Source organism: Lissotriton helveticus, chromosome 7 (assembly GCF_964261635.1).
Source record: "Lissotriton helveticus chromosome 7, aLisHel1.1, whole genome shotgun sequence".
NCBI lineage: Eukaryota > Metazoa > Chordata > Amphibia > Caudata > Salamandridae > Lissotriton > Lissotriton helveticus.
In genome coordinates, this window is record NC_136068.1 from 1,141,182,646 (window position 1) to 1,141,196,215 (window position 13,570).

A 13,570-nucleotide genomic window follows, 5' to 3' on the forward strand; every position below is an offset into this window, starting at 1 on the left:
TCTTTCATCCCAACAGGCAGCAGGTCAGCACCCCAGAGGAGTCAAGTCCCAAGACAGTTCCTCCTGGCAATCCAGCAGCCCTCTGGTAGTATGCAGTGTCAGCAGCCTCTGGCTACAAGTCCCACACAGTGTCTAAAAACATGGGGTCACAGCCCCTGTACCTATAGTTAGGATTAATTTTGTTCTGGGGGCCCTTCAAACACTTTATAGAAGTGTACAACACCTTCATTCACATTTCAAGCCCTGGCCCCAGACACAGAACAGGGGGGCAGAGACAGCATTGTAGAAGGCAGGCATAACCCTATTCAGGTGCAGGTGCAACTCCTCCCAACACTCTACATGCAGACCAGGCCTATTCAGATGCAAGGGAAACTCCTCCCAACCATATAAATGCAGCCAAGGTCTATTCAAGTGCATGGGAAACTTCTCCCGCTACTCTAAATGCAGCCAAGGTCTAGTCAGCCTAGCACTGAGTCACCCAGGAAGCGCTGGACACACCTCAATCCTCCTTTTGACTATTTATAGCGAATGCACATCCCCTCTCTCCTGTCGGTCAAAACCAGATGTTGAATAGACATCCAGGCAGGGCAAAAAGACACATAAGCAGTGAAGCACACAGAAACTCCCACTTCTAAAAGTGGCATTTCTAAATCAGTAATGATAAATCCGCTTTCACCAATAAGCAGGATTTATCACTACTATTCCAAACATAACGAACATGGTAACACTACCCCTCTTATGTCAGAAATTCCCACTGAACCACATATCAGGGAATCCCCAATGCAAATCTATGAGAGGGCAACCTCACAGCAGTGAGAAACCAAATAAGCTGCTTGTCACTACCAGAACATGCCACACAGTAAAGACACATGTCCTACCTTTTACCTACACAGCACCCTGCCCGTTGGCCTAACATAGGGGTGACGTATATGCAGTAAAAGGGGAGTTGCAGACGTGGTGACCCCTTTACATGCCACATCACTGCGGCAGTAAACTGTGCCTACTGGCCCTGCATGGGCCTAAGACAGGTTTAAAAGGCTACTTCAGTGGGTGGCGCAATCAGTGCTGCAAGCCCACTAGTAGCATTTAATTTACAGGCCCTGGGTATATGCAATACCCCTGTACAAGAGACTTACAGGTAAATTAAATATGCCAAACAGGTGTAGACCAATCCATCCAAGTTTACAAGAGAGAGAGCACATGCCCTTTAGCACTTATCAGCAGTGATAAAGGGCCCAGAGTCATAAAACCAACAACAACAGGTCAGAAAAATACAGGAGGAGGGCAAAAAGTTCTGAGATGACTTTGCAAAACGGGCCAAGTCGAAAAAGCTCATTTTTCTAAGCCACCATATCGAAGATCATGTGCGATCTTGGTTGCACAACAAGCATGAGAAGTTGGTCTCTTTGGAAAATTAAAAGTTGAGCCTTCACACTTCCACATTGAGAAAGAAATACTGACCCTTTTTGAGCAAGAAAATGAAACTCTAACTTCAGTAATATCATTACTTTAAAATTATTAATTTTATGGATAAAAGGTCTTAGAACTATAAGGTTAAAGAGTGTGGGAATGGCAGTGGATTGATATAGTGTTGGCGGTGAGGGAAGGCACACGTTTTTTGTCTCATTGTACACGTGATTCTCGTGAGAGTTAGAGGTTTAAAGCATGCAACACGATGATGAGAATCCTCATGAAAATCGTGACTTTTTCAATGTCCTTCTTATGAGGTACCCAATGTCCACCCTCTTATCACTAGTATATATGTTCTTTCTCTCTTGGTTGCCCACTGTGCCGTTCCTGAAAAACGTTTTTTACGCGAGCTTTCCATAAAGACAAAAACTACTCACCCCACCAAAGAAGCAGGAAAACAAGGAGTCAAGTGACCCATGATTATCCCAATAATCAAAGCCTGTGCAAATTTATGGTTGTGTAATAAAATAAAAATTCGGCACAGGTAGTTCCACTGAAGGAGAATATATCATAGCTACTTTAATGTGTGTGGTAAATGAGTCTTCTGAGCAGCAGATGTGGCAGTGCCTTATGGCACCTGGTCTGTATGAAGGTATGTTCTTGTGGAATGTTGAGAAGAGAATAAATGAGGCATCTGAAAGGTGATCTTGCTTAATATTTACATTAGCATCACTACAATAAAGAATACACTTTATTTGATATTGGATGTCTTCTACCTGCTGAGTGATACTTTATTATACTAGTGACAACTTGGAAATAGGCCCTCTGCTTTATAAACACGCCTTCACAATGCCAAAGCAACATTGAATTACCACTTTGCTGAACGTTACCACTACAAACACCACAGTCGATCACCAAACAATATAGAAGCACCAACAGCATACTCAAGGAGCTTGTCCCTGCAACATCCAAGCTGGCTGGGTGACTGAATATTTGTCAGGTACTGTGCTTTTATTTCAGTTTTCTGGCTGTCTTCTCCCATATTTTATAAGATGGTTCACAGGCTTGAGTTACCAAGGACAAATTCCTAATGGCTCAGGCTCCCTCCAGTAGGCTTTCTCAGCCTCGCTCCCTTCATGGTGAATGCAAACCTTATCTGTGGGTGCACATGCCAACCATTGCAGCTCAGGAGACTCACTTTTTCTTCAGTAGATCACCTCTGTTGTGCATGTTTCATCCTTCTGCGTCATGCTGTTACACATTTAGCTCTCTGGTGATCATGCCTACTTCGCGCATGTGGGGAGGCAAATAGAAAGCTGATTGAGAATGAGACTTGAAGTAGATGTTTGAGTTCTGCGCATTGATGCATTGATGCATTGAAGGAACAGCCTATAAACTCCTAAGGAAGAGAATTATGAGTAAATGCCAAAGCTATGAAGGGAGTTTGTTCATATTAATTTCATCATTAGTTGGCAGCTACCAGATGAAGTTAAGGACTTGGATATCCATTTCGACAGTGAGGGATTAGATTCCCGAACCTTGCCTTTATTCGAAAGCACTATGATTTCAGATATTTTTTCTTACTGTTCACTCTTTTCTGGGGCAGTTGTGGAAAAAGATGTCCAGAACCTTTCTCATTTGCATTGTATTATATATGGTTGTTATTATTTTGTGCAATGGGTCTTGTGTAAACTGTTGAGATTGCTTGGTAGTTTTGGCCTGTTTCTGATGCAGTTTTAATTTTCAGCATGCAAAATGTTACTCATGTTACAACATATTTTCTCAGATCACTAGATGAACCTACCACAAAATGAGGTGAAAGTAAAAATGTTTCATACTTTACTCTAAAATTTCGGGCACGAACTTGAATGCTAAGAGAAAGATATTTCTATTGTTGCACTGTTTGGGTCTGGAAGGTCAGGAAGTTTTTAGAGAACTTGGCAGCGAAATCTGTATAATTTGCATAACGTTACTAGACATCCACTACTTCCCCAAAACAGATACCATTTCAGAAAAAGACATCAAGAAGTGGGTGGGCTATGCAAGAACAGTGCTTTCGATCTGTTGCAGAGCCTTGGTAACTATTGGTAACTGGAACTCAACACCCTCTGAGGCGGAAAGCCGGAGGAGATACTTGCACCTATTTTTAAAAATTGTATAATCTTGTTTATTGTGTTTTTTAAACTTGGTACCTGCACAAGAAGCCTTCTCTGGGCATAACCGCCAGGCAGGCTCGTCACCTTCAGCGGAATTAGCGCTGTTTGGTGTCATTGTTTCCCACGAACGCCATCGCTTCAGACGCGAGGCCACGCCCCCTGTCAGGCCACGCCCACAATCCCAGCCTTTAAAGCAGCGCTGACCAATAGCGCGTGTAACTGGAACTCAACACCCTCTGAGGCGGAAAGCCGGAGGAGAAACTTGCACCTATTTTTAAAAATTGTATAATCTTTGTTTATTGTGTTTTTTAAACTTGGTACCTGCACAAGAAGCCTTCTCTGGGCATAACCGCCAGGCAGGCTCGTCACCTCCAGCGGAATTAGCGCTGTTTGGTGTCATTGTTTTCCACGAACGCCATCGCTTCAGACGTGAGGCCACGCCCCCTGTCAGGCCACGCCCACAATCCCAGCCTTTAAAGCAGCGCTGACCAATAGCGCGTGTAACTGGAACTCAACACCCTCTGAGGCGGAAAGCCGGAGGAGATACTTGCACCTATTTTTAAAAATTGTATAATCTTGTTTATTGTGTTTTTTAAACTTGGTACCTGCACAAGAAGCCTTCTCTGGGTAAAACCGCCAGGCAGGCTCGTCACCTTCAGCGGAATTAGCGCTGTTTGGTGTCATTGTTTCCCACGAACGCCATCGCTTCAGACGCGAGGCCACGCCCCCTGTCAGGCCACGCCCACAATCCCAGCCTTTAAAGCAGCGCTGACCAATAGCGCGTGTAACTGGAACTCAACACCCTCTGAGGCGGAAAGCCGGAGGAGATACTTGCACCTATTTTTAAAAATTGTATAATCTTTGTTTATTGTGTTTTTTAAACTTGGTACCTGCACAAGAAGCCTTCTCTGGGCATAACCGCCAGGCAGGCTCGTCACCTCCAGCGGAAGTAGCGCTGTTTGGTGTCATTGTTTCCCACGAACGCCATCGCTTCAGACGCGAGGCCACGCCCCCTGTCAGGCCACGCCCACAATCCCAGCCTTTAAAGCAGCGCTGACCAATAGCGCGTGTAACTGGAACTCAACACCCTCTGAGGCGGAAAGCCGGAGGAGATACTTGCACCTATTTTTAAAAATTGTATAATCTTGTTTATTGTGTTTTTTAAACTTGGTACCTGCACAAGAAGCCTTCTCTGGGCATAACCGCCAGGCAGGCTCGTCACCTTCAGCGGAATTAGCGCTGTTTGGTGTCATTGTTTCCCACGAACGCCATCGCTTCAGACGCGAGGCCACGCCCCCTGTCAGGCCACGCCCACAATCCCAGCCTTTAAAGCAGCGCTGACCAATAGCGCGTGTAACTGGAACTCAACACCCTCTGAGGCGGAAAGCCGGAGGAGATACTTGCACCTATTTTTAAAAATTGTATAATCTTTGTTTATTGTGTTTTTTAAACTTGGTACCTGCACAAGAAGCCTTCTCTGGGCATAACGGCCAGGCAGGCTCGTCACCTCCAGCGGAATTAGCACTGTTTGGTGTCATTGTTTCCCACGAACGCCATCGCTTCAGACGCGAGGCCACGCCCCCTGTCAGGCCACGCCCACAATCCCAGCCTTTAAAGCAGCGCTGACCAATAGCGCGTGTAACTGGAACTCAACACCCTCTGAGGCGGAAAGCCGGAGGAGATACTTGCACCTATTTTTAAAAATTGTATAATCTTGTTTATTGTGTTTTTTAAACTTGGTACCTGCACAAGAAGCCTTCTCTGGGCATAACCGCCAGGCAGGCTCGTCACCTTCAGCGGAATTAGCGCTGTTTGGTGTCATTGTTTCCCACGAACGCCATCGCTTCAGACGCGAGGCCACGCCCCCTGTCAGGCCACGCCCACAATCACCCTACCTAAATGTGCCTCCAGCGCAAGCGCAGCGGACGAGCGCAGCGGGAGCGCCGTTTGCGCGCCGAAGGCGCGCCTAGGGCAAGCCCGTCTGCGCCCGTCCGCGCCAAGACCGCGACAGGCGCAGGAAACTCTGGACTCGGGCCTCCTATGATAAGTTATCAAGCCAGCTCTCTATTAAACCTAGGCAGCGATATAAACTGTGCCTGCAGAGTTGCCATCAATACCATCAAGGGGCCTTTCAGCTGCAAGTTATGCAGATGGACCTCCTCCCCCGGCATGACGCCGGCCCCTCAAATAAATTCTAGGGATGACAATTCATCTTTTATCGGAGGGTTGATTAATGCACGATCCATGGCCTGCCACAACCAAGACATTAAAGACCTTATCCAGGAATTCAATCTTGACTGTCTTCTCGTTACGGAGACCTGGCTTACGGATAACAGTAATCCTGACTTAGCCACTGCTCTTCCACAAGGATACTCCATATTCAGGCAAGACAGATTGAAGGGGAGAGGTGGAGGAGTAGCCCTGCTGCTGCGCAACTCCTTCAAATGTCACACCTTCACCATTGACTCATTAAAAGGAGCGGAATCCCTGGGATTCACTATTAAACTCAATGAGTCCACCTCCTTTTCTGGAGGACTTGTCTACCGCCCCCCAGGTACCGCTAACAAATCTCCCAACTCTTCCACAACTGGATATTACACGAAATCAAAGTACGTGCTCCACCCAAACGCATTAGGAAAACGGACACCATAGGCAAAAGGAACGCCCCCTGGTTCACGCCAGAAGTAGCCAAGGCTCATCTGCTTTGCAAAAAAGGGGAACGCAAATGGCGAAAAACATATGATAGTATGGACAGAAACTCCTATGTCCAACTAAGGAAAAGCTATCACTCCATCATAAAAAGCGCCAAAAAAGAGTTCTACACCAAAGCCATTAATGAGGCTAAGCAAAAGCAAAAAACCCTGTTTGCAATAGCGAAGTCCTTCACTCATCCTAAAGCCTTACAGGCCGAAATACCGCCCTCTCAAGATCTCTGCAATCAAATAGCAGATTTCTTTGAAGAGAAAATCAATCTTATTCAGAAAGACTTTCCTCCATACCAAACCCCCCAGTCCCCCTTCACTCAGGAACAAGAAGGAAAAACAACTGGATACCTAAAGACCTTTTCACAGGTCACTCTAGCACAAACCAGGGAAGTCATTCTAGCATGCAACTCAGGAGCCCCTTCTGATTCCTGCCCTCCCAGAATCCTTCACCAATTGATTGATACTGTTAATCCCATCATCAACACAATAGTGAATACCTCCCTCAGCACTGGCATCGTTCCGAGTGCATGGAAACAAGGCATTGTCAAGCCTTTAATGAAAAAACCTAACAAATCCCCTTCTGACTTGACCAACCTCCGTCCAATCTCCCTTCTCCCAGTTTTGGGGAAAATCACAGAGCAAATGGTCTATAGGGAGCTCAAAAACCATCTGGAAACGAACAACATCCTCCACCCCCAACAATCAGGCTTCCGCCCCCAGCACTCGACTGAAACAGCCTTGATCGAACTGACTGACTCCATAAAACTGTTACAGGACCAAAGAAAGAACGCCGTATTGATCTTGTTGGACCTCACAGCAGCGTTCGACACCATCTCCCACCTTATACTCCTGGACAGACTTAGGGACATCGGCATCTCCGACCTGGCATTGGACTGGATAACATCGTTCCTAACAGAAAGATCCCAAACCATCACACTAGGACCTTTCAGTTCTGCAGAGAAAAAGATTCGATCGGGAGTCCCACAAGGCGCCATTCTTAGCCCCTTGCTTTTCAATATCTACCTTATTCCCCTGATCTCCCTGATCGAATCATTCGGCATCACTGTTACATCATACGCCGACGATACCCAACTTATAGTCCCGCTAGAGGATAACTCTACGACTGCCGAACAAAATCTAAAAAACTGCCTGAAAGATGTCTTTCTGTGGATGGAAACAAACCACCTCAAGTGTAACTCAAGTAAGACAGAAATCCTCCCCATGGGGAAAAATGTCAACTTCAGTCCTCATCTATGGTGGCCAGAGGATTCCACAGCCCCCCCTCAGACCGTCACAACCGCACGCAACCTTGGAGTCACCTTCGATACTGATCTTTCCTTCGACCTGCACAACAGGAAGGTGGCAGGAAGCTGTTTCGGAATCATTAAATCCCTCAAAAAAAATTTCGACTTCCTACCAACGGAAGCTAGAAAGGCGGTAGCTGTGGCACTAATCCTTTCGCGCATAGACTACTGTAACAGTCTAATGGCTGGTGTGAAAAAAGCCTCACTCAAAAAACTGCAAAGCGTTCAGCATGCGGCTGCCAGGCTGGTGCTCAAACTTCCCAGGAGGTCTTCAGCCTCTACCGCTCTGAGAAACCTCCACTGGTTGCCCTTACACAAAAGAATCTTTTTTAAGATCCTAATTGTTGCATTCCGGGCATTTAACCACACTGGCCCCAAATACCTAATCAGACGCTACCCCCACTACAACCCCCAGAGGATTCTGAGATCATCCAACAATAACCTACTAAAAGTAGCTAACTTTAACTTAAAAACTAAAGGGGGGAAAACACTTACCCACCTATCCTCCAAAGCATGGAACTCTATGCCCCAGCATTTGAGATCCCTTACCAAGGAAATCCACTTCAGGAAACAACTAAAAACATGGATCTACAGCCTATCTGACGAGTATGTGCTGCATGCCATCTAATCTTGCTTACATTCGACCTCTCACTCATTTTCCAGTTAGCGCCAGGATGCTCCTTCCGGAGCGACAGTTGCGCTCTACAAATACCAAATACAAATACAAATTGTGGAAACAAATCTGAACAGCATAATGTTCATGAGGAACGTTGGGGACATATAAGATGCGGCAGTGGGAGGGTGAACCTGCCTCTTGGTGGATGGGGTGTTTCTAAAAGAATAAAGTTAAATAGATTTTAGATTATCTTTACTTCAAAATGTGTCTTCAATGTGTCTTTATTATATCTATTAATATAGGTATGTAGATTCAAATCCTTTGCCACTGGCATTTTCGACACATTCGACACATATTCTGTCAGAGAGATATTTAACACTTTATGGAGACAACACTTTTATTTAGATCAGATTCTTACCTTGATAAGATAGTGATGCGCAGACGTATCACTTTATTTGTACATTGGCGAAATATATGCAATGTTTTCCTTTTTATTGAAAATACCTCGGATGTCCTGTGTGTGTGTCTATGCATGCAGTGGTGTTTGTGTATCGCAAACGTAGCTGGTGAGTAACATAGTTTATTCAATTGTTGCTATTCAATCTATTAGTCTGTCGATCTCTTTTGGAAGGGCTCATTTGAATATTTACCTTTTCAGCCTTTACAAAAAAGTATACTATCATTATTTAGTAAAGAACAAGTGGTATCTTTTTCTTTGTTGTCGTTTTTTTCACGGTTGACACGCATTATTTTTCGACGATGTAAAATTGTAACTTTTTTTAAAATGATCGTCAAATCATAGGAAAAAAAATCTGTTTAAAATGCTGTTCCTTGGTTACTTTACCTTGAGTAGCAGCTTTTCGGGCAGGGAATTATAATTATCTGTTCGTGAACCTTTCCCATGGAAAAGCTCAGTATAAAATTATAAAATAAGTTATTGATTCAGGTCACGACGTAATCGTTTTTTTATCCCATAAAAAACATAAAGGGAAATGTAACCTTTTCATTTGCAGACTGCTGCGAAGGTTTGCAATGCTTTGACGTCAATAAGCTCAGCTCTGCCTAGGCAGCACAATGTGGTTTGAAAATAGATATTACAGTGTACTCTCCGTGCGGAACCGGAGCTGCAAGTCCTCCGTGTGCAATGAAAAAGGAGTTGACTTTAGCCCACTAACATACGCACAAAATGGGCGTGGCAGGAAGTTAGAATGGGTTGGAATGAGAGAGAGGCAGAACATACGGAGCCTTCTTGATTCATGTTGAGATGGTGAAACGGCAGCGCCAGTCCACTAATCTGCCAGGTGATTTCAGAAAGCTCTCAAAGATTGCTGACTGAAAATGTTGTGCAATTATTGTGCTGGGTCTCATTACGTCAGTGCGCACAGGAAGGACATTTAATGATGTTATGGTATCGATATGATTTGTGAAGAGCTTTAGGGTGCCCAAAGTGCAGAGGCAGCTGGCGTCCATATCCAAAGGGAAATAGAGATTAAAGGTGGAGAAAAGATGGGGACAATGAAGACAGAGCTATGTGGATGTAGTGGTTTGCCTCAAAGCACTGCTAGTGTGGCGCCTCGGGCATCTGGTCACAGCTAAGCATGGAGAAAGTGGGAAACGTAATGGGGAAATAGAAGAGCAGGGAACAGGAGAGGCCAAGAGGCATAAGTCGGGGAGTGGTGTATGGGTACATCCGCAATGTCTTTGCAAGAGTCTCATTGCTGCTCTGATGTCTTCCATGTATGCAACCTATTTCTAATGCATGAGGCCTCCTTGACCTTTGACCTGTGATGTATAACAATGATTCAAATATATGACATATTAATTTCTAATACAGTGCATGGTCCCGTCAGCCCATTATAGTAAGTTGCACAGTAGGGTAGCCAGTGTATGCAGCCTGCCTGGATAAGTCCCAATAGGGCTCTGCAGGCAGGCGACATACAGACAGGTCTCCCTACTGGGATGTTGCTTTCAAGAGCACTGTCAGGAGTCTCTGCATTGTATTAATCTTAATGCAATTATCGTTAAGACATTTATATTTCCTGGCCTCTCACAGTGCTCTTACAAGCAGCCCTTCTTCTACTCTGCAGATGAGACAAGTATGGGCAATGTCAATAGGTATGGCTTATGATCAAAGTGCCTTTGTGTCTCTGCTGGGTTTAGGCACTCAATAGGTCATCATACATGTATTCTGTCTCTCTTCTTTGCACTCATTCATCCATCCACTAACTCATTCTTACATTCACCCTCTCATACAACTGCAAAACACCCACACAAACTCTAAAACATAAGCATGATAAAAAATAAAAGAATACTATAATAGAAATGATAAAGTGCTACTGTCTAAACATGGCAGGCATAGCCTTGCAATAACACAACTAAACATAGCAGCAGGTTTCCTTCTTGCTGAGGTATTGTAAATAATGTAACATTGTTTTAAAGTTCCAGAATGGCTAACACATTTACGTGTTGGCCAACTTGGGATAGTAAAACAATGATGCACTATAGACAATAGCATTCCATTATGGTCTCTGGTTTAGAGGAAGTGGCCACGTGAGATGTGGCTTACTGCAGATTAAATGAGCAGCAAGCAAGCACCCCATGAGCACTGCCTGGACAACTCAATTATCGCCTTATGCAATATAAAATAAAAAGAGGTGTGTTAGAGCTGACATCTTTTGACACGTTTCCCCTTTCTTTTTGCTTTCTGACCTACTGGTTTTGAATCTGTTTTTGCTGGTTTAGTGTCTCTGCACAATTTCTCACTGCTGTTCAGTGTTAATAAAGTGCAAGTGCTCCTATTTTAAATTGTTTTATGGTTTGGTGTTTCCATGATTGGCATATTTGATTTACTAGTAAGTCTCTAATAAAGTGCACTGAGGGTGCCAGGGTCTGTAAATCAAATGCTGCTAGTGCACCTTCAAACAAAAACAAGACGTGGAATCCTATTTCTTTGAAAGCAGTAACCACACTATATACTTTTTGTGGTGGGGTTATTTATTTACCATATTTTTTCAGTACTTCTGTTTCTTATTTTGATAAGGAAACTCTCTTCTTTCTAGATCAACACATATATCAAACACAATTTATACAACATTTAACATTAATGGCATTGACATTATTTAACGACATACAACATTCATATCTTTTACCATCATCATTTGTAGACAATATGTCATGGACTCAAAAACAATTATGACGCCCCACAAATATATATCACATATATTACCTACTGGCGGTCGCCAGTAGGTATATATAGTTAGGATTTTTTCCCTATGGGATTTTTGAAAATTCTATGTCTAATAACTTTGGCGTTTGTGGACGGAATTGGCTGAAATTTTCAGGAAAATGGAACATTTTGTTTCTGAGCAGCCCCTGAAAATTTGGGGGGGGGTTCGTCAAGGGGGGGCCGAGAAAAAAAGGGGGTCCCAAAACATGTTTTTCCAATGTTAATTTCCATAGGGCGGTTGGCCTCACTTTTAGCCCGAACGGCTGAATGGATTTGCACGAAACTTGGCAAAATTGTAGGGACTGTTAGCCCGATGTGCCTTTGCTAGGTCTCAATATATGTGCTCCAGTGAATTTTGAGAAATTAACGTTCAAAAAAAGATATATATCTGTAAGCGCGCTCTGGGCAGCACTCCGGTTCGCGTAACGGAACTTTGCGAAGCGAAGCTGATTGGCTCTCCGGTGTCTGTCAACATTCTAAACAGTCCGGAGCGGCCGCCATCTTGTCTCTCGGTAGGATCGAGAGACAAGAGGAGGCCAAAACAAAGGGGGAAATGACCATAAGGGGGCATAGTAGATCCTCCCTGACCCCCTAGGTTTGATGTGGAGGCTTTAAAAGGGCCCCGCAGGGGTAAAAAAAAAAATATATATTTATTTTTTTTTGCGTGGGCAGCGCCCGGTCCGCGAACCGGGAAGCGTTCTGGGGAGCGTACTATAAGGAAAAAAGAATGATAGACTTTTCAAATACTGTATGTTAATTGATTGTTGGTTTTGTTGATTATTTTTTAATTTCTTTATTTTTTAAGCAATTATTTATTATTGTGATTGTGTTTCAAAATTTAATAAACTTTCTAACATTTCACTGTCTGAAATGTCATTATTTTCCTTGAACATAGTTTGTAATCTCTGAGGGTGTAAAATGTCCTCATTTTGAAGGAGGTCATCTACTGCTTGCACACATTGCAGTAGTTCTTGGTCCCAAGTTTCATCCATAAATTCTATATAATTTGGATCAATTATTTCTTGGCTGCTCTCTTGCAGGACAATTTGAAATGAAACTTTGTGTTCGCCTTCCATGTTGCCTGAAATTTGGAAAAAAAATATATATTAGTAGAGATAGGGCAGTGTTGGGATTAATTTTAGATAGGCAGTTTTTATCAGTGAATGTATCTTTGGGCAGTGTATAGTATCAGAGTGGAAGTAGGAATATAAAAAAGTGTATGTGATTTAACGTAAGTAATTTCATAATTATACAAGAGAAACCTAACTCCATCCATAACTATAACAGAGAAGTCTATCTAAATCTATAACTACTACAGAGGGATAGTATATAACTATCAGAAAAAGTTTACCATATTAACTTTTGTTGCACAATATACTTCAGTTTTAAAAATAACAACTTACCTTTACAAAGAAGTTGAAGTGATTAGTGAAAATCCAATTGAAATATACACCAGGAAGTAGTAGTCAAAATGGCTGTGTTTCCTTCTCTTCCTTTATATATATTCAGGTATATAACCAATCAAATGTCAGGTAATAAAAGTAGAAATGAAAGTAACATTTTCATTGGTTGTCAATTCCAACACTTCAGATGTGTTTTGAGAAGTAATTTACCTCACGGTATTTAGAGAGGTCTACAGGCTAAATGGCTAAATGGAATTTCAATCAAATTTGTGAAAATGATAGGGATTGGTATGTAGTATGAGCTAATCTATATATGGTGAGAGTGTCTCCAGTCGTTTTTCTGTAAATTACTTTCCCACCTTTTTTGATGGTGCGCTTCCCGGGGAGCGCCCCGGTACGCGAACTGGCGAGCGCCCCGGTACGCGAACCTGAAGCATTACGGGAGTCCACCATTTTGTGTTTCGTCGACTTAAGATACAAGATGGAGGGCAAATAATGTTCAGAATGGGTAGAAGGGGGCACGGTAGACTTATCTTGACCCCCTAGGTTTTCTGAGGGTGGCTGAGGAGGCTTATATGTGCGGAAAAAAAACATTTTTTTTAAAAATTTCGCGAGGTTAGCTTCCGGTTCGCGTACCGGGTAGCGCCCCGGGGAGCGTACTTTGTTGAAAATCAGTGAAAAAAGTTAGAGAAAAATAATAATTGTGAGTGATCAGATGTAGGGTAGCTCTGAGAAGAGCTTTTGGGTTTA